This window comes from Hippopotamus amphibius, chromosome 3 (assembly GCF_030028045.1).
Source record: "Hippopotamus amphibius kiboko isolate mHipAmp2 chromosome 3, mHipAmp2.hap2, whole genome shotgun sequence".
In the NCBI taxonomy this organism is placed as follows: Eukaryota; Metazoa; Chordata; class Mammalia; order Artiodactyla; family Hippopotamidae; genus Hippopotamus; species Hippopotamus amphibius.
In genome coordinates, this window is record NC_080188.1 from 82,672,292 (window position 1) to 82,680,114 (window position 7,823).

Here is a 7,823-nt window from a genome sequence, read left to right on the forward strand (position 1 = left end):
CTTCTGAACTTTGGCCTCCATGCCCTTCAGGACCAATGCAGCCCCGCCCATCTCTGCCCACACCTCGCCCCACCCACTGCACACGGGTACCTACGTAACTAAGCAGGACTCCTGGTCCAGCAGGTCCCTCCGAAAGCACCCCAGAGCCCACTTGATGTTCCATCCCAGCCCCTGACACCAGTCCCAGCCCAGTCCTGCTTGTGGCCCTGGCTTTTTGAGCTCCAGCCTCAGCCGCCACTCAAAGTTTTCTCCGTCTCCCCTCCCTTCCCCTCGCCATCTCCCACTAAAAGAAAAGGATGGAGAAGAATACGGGGAACACGTAAGTAGAAAAAGAGTAGGTGAAATGGAATCCATGAATGGTTTATACCAGGAACAAAAACCAAAACCAAAAAATCCTTCAAGGAAATAAGTCCCTCTCCAAGAAGCTCCTTGCCTTATCCCCACTTCAAGCCCTAGTGGGTGAGACCCCATGGAACTGAAAAAAAAGGAGAAAATTCAATCGGACAACGAATTTTTCTACATACTATATTAAATGTCCCTTTTGAATGACTTTTCATTTGATTGTCCAAATATCTTTGTTTTCCATTATAGATCCTTGGGCATGTGAGATTTTCAGCAGAAGCCCCGTAGACTTTCATAATGTTTTACACCTTTCTTTTTATTCCCATAGTGACTAAGCTTCTCTATAAATTAATTTTGAGGGAATGAATGATTTAAATTGTCCTCAGGTTAAGTTTGAAGTTGCTCAAAGGCAAAACTCAAAGAGAAAATCTCTCTCATCCAGCCAAGGTTAATTTACTTTCTAGAAATCATAAGTGGTGCCCATCACTCAGGACATGGAAGAAGGGTGAGTCTTCATTTTTCTAACTCTCAGCTAATCAGATCGATACCCGGCTGCTCACTATGAACAGAATGCATCCAGATAATATCAGTAAAGCAAACTCTGCCCAGAGGTATTTCATCTCTTTAAACTTTCAAGGTCTTGTTTATATGTTGGAAACAGAACCGTGGGAGAGAAAGAGAGAAATACTTTCTGGAGCAAATGTCTGAGCTAATAATGTAGAATCATCTCACAGCTCACTCTTGGGATTTTGCCCCCTCCCTCTGCCTCCTGTCTAACAGGCCCATCACTTTGCACAGATTTATAAATCAATCCACCAGATCCTCCCTACAGCCCGACTCACCATAATGTATATTTAATGGCATTTGATTCTGGGACCCCATCCAAAACCATTACCAGAGGACCAGAAAAATCTTATTAGGACATTTGCACCCATGATAAAAGCCCTTACCAAGTGCCCCAAGACTCCCAGTATTTTATAACCAAGGTCTCAGGGTCCTTTTGGTGTGGGCTGGGCGTGGAGGGATGTGTTTGTTTGGTTGCTTATTTTAACCTTCCATACTTTTTGCAAAAGCTAAAAAACAATACAGTAAACTTTTATGGTATGAGACTCTTAGGAATCCCCCAATTCATAATCTTTCCCCAGAAACCCAGTAAGTAGACAACAACAAAACAGGCTGCCATGTGGATGCCGGGTGGCTGGATGGACTTGCCACCCACACCACTGCTTCAGTGACATTCGGTTTGGAACCTCAGCAAAACAGCAGACTCTACATGCAGTGGACTTTGGGTTGGAAAACAGACAAACCAGCCCTGCAAGTGAGAGTGTTCATCTATGGATACCAAGACTCTGTCATAAAATAAGCTCAGAGGTTCAGGTGCCTCCCAGTTCAACATGACTTTACATCATTTTCCCTGATGAGAATCGGATGGAGACAGAGAAACATCCTGATGAGTCTGAAGGGGCGAGGTCGTTCACTGCATGACTAGTTACAGAAAGAGACCAAACCATCAGGGAGAGACCTACCAGGCACATTCTATCCTTTTCCGAATTTTCTGAGGGAGAAGTAATGACACCTGGAGAAGGAAAGGGTGTCCAACAGAGGTGGCATCACAGGAAGTGCCTCTCACCCTTGCTGGGGACGGAGCTGGGCTGCTTCCTCACATCTGCTCCAGGGGTTTGGCTGAGGCTCCTGTGGACCAGCCACTCTACCAATTCACCCTCACATTTCCCTTTTCTCCCAGGAATGCAACTGCTGAAGACCCCAGGCATCATCGGATCCTGTAACTTCGATGAGAATTAGCGCGTGTGGAAGGGAGGAAGAACCACGGTGGCTCCTGTTGAGTGTGTCATCAATGTCCCAACACCCAGGCTTAGCGGGAGGCCTGCTCGCTCCTGGGTCTGAGGCTTTCCGCTGGCATGGCTGGTTGGCGTCTCACCAGACACACAGCCTTCCCCAGAGGTGCCTCTGCAGCCTACATATTATAGGGCTCAGGAAACGTAGTAAGGGCCGCCAGGGGCCCAAATAGGCCAGGAACTGGGACCCCTGGGCCAAGGCCACCAGGGCAGCCAGGCCAGCCTGCAGCAGCTGGCCATCCTCCTCTGAAAACCAGAGCCACAAGGAGAGAGAGGGCCCCGGACGTGTCCTCTTTACTGCTTCCTGGTGAGTTCATCCAGCGGCCCTTCTCCCAAATACCCCCTTAAGTAAAGGCAGTGTCTCCCAGCTCAGCACATAGGAACAATCTACTCACCTGCCACCAAGGCCCCCGCAGCCCCAGGACCGGCTGGCAAGCTTGAGCAGAGACTCCTGGCAGCATCTCTCTTGCACCCCCCCCCCCCCCCCCAGGGCCAGAATCTCTTTGCAGAGGCAGCAGACACGCTCCCCGGGCCCGGCTGGGCTGAGCGCAGTCTAGAACCAGGTCCCCTGAGACCATGGGCTCCCTTTCTGGCTGAGTAAGGAAAAACGATCAAATGGGCCTCTGTTCCCCGGGCCATGCAGGAGGGGAGTTCCCATCGAGTGCCTGCCCTCGAGGTGCCCAGGGCGCTCGTGTCCACGCTGGGGAGCCACACTCCAAGGGCCCTGGTTCTCAGCTGGGATTTCCTTCCAGCCTCCAAGCGCCAGTTTCTGGGAGCCGGCTGTGAGAGACTCACATCACAGAGAGCTGTGATCTACCAGGAGGACGAACGCTTTCAGGGGAAGGACAACAAAGAGATGGGGTGGCGAAAGGAAACCAAGGAAAGCAAAACGCAAACACTTAAGTAGGGAACTATGTACATCTAAATGTATGTTTCTATTTAATATGCAAATGAACCAATGCAGAGGCCAGAGGAAGTGGTCTGTGAGTCATTGGTTCAAGGACAGTTTTCTGAGCCTTCTAACGTGCCAGACCCTGCTCTGATTTACCCCCACGTGATGGGCGTCAGATGGGAAGCCAGGGCTGGGGGGTGCACCCGGGACGCGCCTGTGAGCCTGGCTGGAACAGCCACGCCCTTGCTTCGCCCATGGACTCCTGTGTGGGGGTTCTGTGTCTCCTACGAAGGCCACGGTGCTCACAACTGGACGGCAGAGGGACCTGTGCCAGGCCGGGGGCTGCAGACAAGTCCTGAAAGCTGCCCCCATCCCCCTTGGGCTCTAGGTCACCTGCTCAGTTCAGTTTCCTCCACGCAGGCTCATCAAATCCCCTCAGACCAACAGACCAGAGGCAAAGAACATGCCGCACGCGGGAAGCGGTACAAGAGGGTAACTTCCAGCAGCCTGTGAAGACAGCTGAGGCGGGGCAGATTCCATTCAGATGAAAATGAAGGGATTTCATAATTCAATAATATTTGCTGGTATAGTAAGGTATTTTTATAGAGCTGTCTGTGCTGTTACAAAGAATATTAACTGATTTTACAGATATTTGAAGAGCAGGTGTAAAACAACCATTAACCATCATTTTCTTTTATTGAAAAAACTCAAATAAGGTTCCATGTGTACAGTGTATTCTATTGAGCTCTCACAGATGTACCTGCCTCTTTCAACTCCCAACCCCACTTAGCTACCCAGACCTTACAGATGGACTCAGAGGGTCTCTCTGTAGGGTGGCTTGGGTCAGGAGACGCCACTCTTAACAAAGAGGGATGAGGGATGATGACAGTGGCGAGGTGGTGAAGGCGGCAATGGTGGTGCTGCAGAGGTGATGGTGGAGATGGTAGTGGAGGTAACGGTGGTGTAATAGAAGCATGGAAGTAAGGAAGGTAAATCAGTTGCAATAATTGCCTATTTGAATATTTTAAAAGACTATCCTCTGGATAGTTTTAGGAACTCCATAAAAGATTAAATCCCACCAGCTGGTCTCAGGCCTCCCAAGTTTTTCTCTCTTGCCCCTGGAGCAGCGGTCCCCAACCTTTCTGACACCAGGGACTGGCTTCATGGAAGACAATTTTTCCACAGACTGGGGGAGGGGGCAGGCAGGGTTGGTGGGGGGATGGTTCAGGGGGAAGTGCAAGTGATGGGGAGCAGCAGATGAAGCTTCGCTCGCTCACCCACCGCTCACCTCCTGCTGCGCGGCCGGGTTCCTAGCAGCCGGTCTGCGGCCCGAGGTTTGGGGACCCCTGACCTAGAGGCTAACCAATCTCTCAAAGGTCAATTCATAAGGATAAATTATTTTATATCTCCAGGCACAGGAGATAAGACACTCATTCTTTGAGGATTCACCCAGGAAAGAAACTTCTAACTTATTTATAAGCCTCCTATATACTTGTTAAAGACACTCTCCTCGTGATCTTGGCGTTTCTTCTTTTTTCTTCTGGTCCCCAAATACGAAATCACCAAGACCTAAAGCAAATATGCCAAAAAGAAAAGGGTAAACAGAGTAGGAGGTGAGTCTAAGAATTGCACCTTTGCTCCTTTGCACTTTTGATGTGAGAGTTTCCACAACATTCATTCATTCATTCGTTCATTTGTTCGTTCATTCAATAAGCATTTACTCCTGGCATTCTGGGCTAGGCCCTGGGGGAAAATGAGAAACCAAAGAGTCTCATCCTTCCCTCCAGGGTCTTAGACTCCAGAAGATACAATAAATAGAATATTCCAATTTGAAAGAGCAGCCAGGGCTGGGAGGGTTTTATACACCCCAAGAATATGGGAAGAAAAAAATGAAGCAGTTTTGAAATATGACTTTCTAAATGCCCTGTGGCAAACTTTTTTAAATCTTTCTTAAGGGCTCTAAGACTCCATAACAACTAAGAAGCTAGAAGGATATTCCTTAAAATTGGCCTATGAACAAAAGGCACTCTAATTGCCAAGGGCTTATTAAAAAAGGCAGGTTCTAGGGTTCCATGGTCTGCCCACTAAATCAGTATTTCTGAGGGCCAGGGGGGATCAGGGCCCCACAGTGATTCTGATGCACAACAAAATGATTAAGCAGAATGTAAGGAAAGGGATTGAAAAACTGAGATCAGGGTGGGCTTCCTATGACCGAGGTATAAAGATGCCAAGGAACAGTGAAATGGACGTTACTTTTGAACAGTAGAACATTTGAGAACCTCTTTGGACTGGGAGCCAACTCTTTGGGCTGACAAGCTAAATGGTCTTTGCCATCTCATGTCTTTCCCTCTAGTGTTCAGCCCCCTTATCTGTCACCTGAAGGGCATGCTCTAGATCTGCACTGTCTGATACAGTAGCCACCAGACATATGAGAATATTGGTCACTTGAAATGTGACTATTCTGAATTGAGGTGTGCCTCAAGTGTGGAGTACACACTGGGTTTGAAAGATTTAGTGTGAAATAAAGAATGCAGAATGCCCCAATATTTTTTTATATTGACTACATGTTGAAATGATGTTTGGGACATATTGGGTAAATAAAACTAGGTCAAATTAAAATTAATTTTACCAGTTTCTTTTGCTTTTTCTAAGGGCTCCTTCAGAAAATTTAAATTACATATGTGACTTGTCTGTGTGGCTTGTTGGAGATTTAGACATGATAGGTGGCCTAATGTTGGACCGTGCTGGGCTCAATGATCTCTAGTCCAGCACTGATGCTCTGTGCAATTTTTAGATGGATTAATGAAGAGTTAAGTGCCCCTTGTGTTGATGCTGAGTCAGAAGCCAGCCATCCTCTAGCCGGAAGTCCTGCCCACCCAGAGCAGCAGGAAGCAGCAGAGAAAGGAGGTAAACTGTGAGGAGCTGGGCCGTAGCACAACCTCAAACACTTTCTATGACAAATTTGGGCCATGTTTAGCTAGTTTTTCAACTTCACGTACTATCCCTGGGGCTTGTGTTAGATCTCCTCTGATCTCTGGCCAGCACACATGAACTGAAGGTTTTCTGGGCGATTTGACATTCCTGGAATGATCCTTTTGAAGTGAGCTTTCTTTCTTCTGTGCAGACTTTATCTTGGAGACCATATTTGACCATATTGAGTATTGGGGTTCTTCTATTGACGTGCCAATAATGAAGATAAAGTCTGTTGTTCTTGCTTCTGTAGGAGTGAAAAATTTTTTTTAATTTCAGCTCTATCTTTGCTCATGGTACTGTGTTAAGTATGCCTAAAGCAAATAGATCAGCTTCCTAGAAAGTTCCTGTACACTGCTTAGTCCCTGTGATACTTGTCAGGGCCCCTCCTTCATCTTGGCATTTCTCTCTCTCCTTCGAATCCCCAGTTATCACCTCGTTGGTTCTCCTTGACCTCACTGGCTGCTCCTTCTGCGTCTCCTTTGCTGGGTGCTCCGCATCCCCCCAAGGTCCTGCTGTTGTGATGCCCCAAGCCCAGGACAGGCCTCTCCTCTTCTGTGCCAGCCTTCCCTCCACTTTGGTGTGTAAATGGCACCAAACTCTCATCTCCAGCTTGAATCTCTCCCCTTCACTCCCCACTTGTCTCTCTCACTGCCAACTCACTGCATCACTTTCGTGACGAATGCGCATCTCAAATTGAATGGTCCAAGCTGAACTCATCCCAGAGTCTTTCCCTCTCAGTCAATGGTAACTCCACCCTTCTGGTTGTTTAGGCCAAAATCCTTGAAGTCATCTTTGACTCCTTCCTCTCACACACCCTATTTCCATGCATTAGCAAAGCCTATTGGTGCTCCTTCCAAATACATCAAGAACCTCACCATTTTCCACTGCCTCCTCTGCTGCCTCCCAGCGCAAGATACTGTCATCCCTTATCTCCTGACTGCTTTTCTGCTTCCATTCTTCCCATCACAAATTATGCTCCACACAGCAGCCAGACAAAGCCTTTTATTTGTTTGCTTATTTATTTATTTATATGTGTATTTCCCCCAATGATTAACTTGTAATTTATGACCTTTAACAGGCAAAACGAACCTTTTTTAAAGCTGTATATAGTTGCTTTTTTGATGATATTGTATTAGTTTCAGGTGTACAATATAGTGATTCGATATTTTGTATGTTATAAAATGATCACCATGATAACGGTCACCCTACAGAAATATTACAATATTATTGACTACGTTTTCTATGTTGTACATTACATCCCCCTGACTTGTGTATTTTATGACTGGAAGTTTGTGCTTCTGAATCTTCCTCACCTGTTTTGCTCGCCCCCTCAACCCCTCCCCTCTGGCCACCACCAATTTGTTTTCTGTATCTATGAGTCTGTTTCTATTTTGTTATGTCTGATCATTTGTTTTGTTTTGTAAATTCCACATGTAAGTGAAATCATATGGGATTTATCTTTCTTGGTCTGGTTTATTTTACTAAGCATAATACCCTCTAGGATCCTCCGTGTTGTTGCAAATGGCAAGATTTCATTCTTTTTTTTTTTTTTTTTTTTATGCTGCTACAATTTTTTTTTAATTTATTTTTTTTGGGGGGGTACACCAGGTTCAATCATCTGTTTTTATACACATATCCCCGTATTCCCTCCCTTCCTTGACTCCCCCCCCCTCGAGTCCCCCCCACCCTCCCTGCCCCAGTCCTCTAAGGCATCTTCCATCCTCGAGTTGGACTCCCTTTGTTATACAACAACTTCCCAC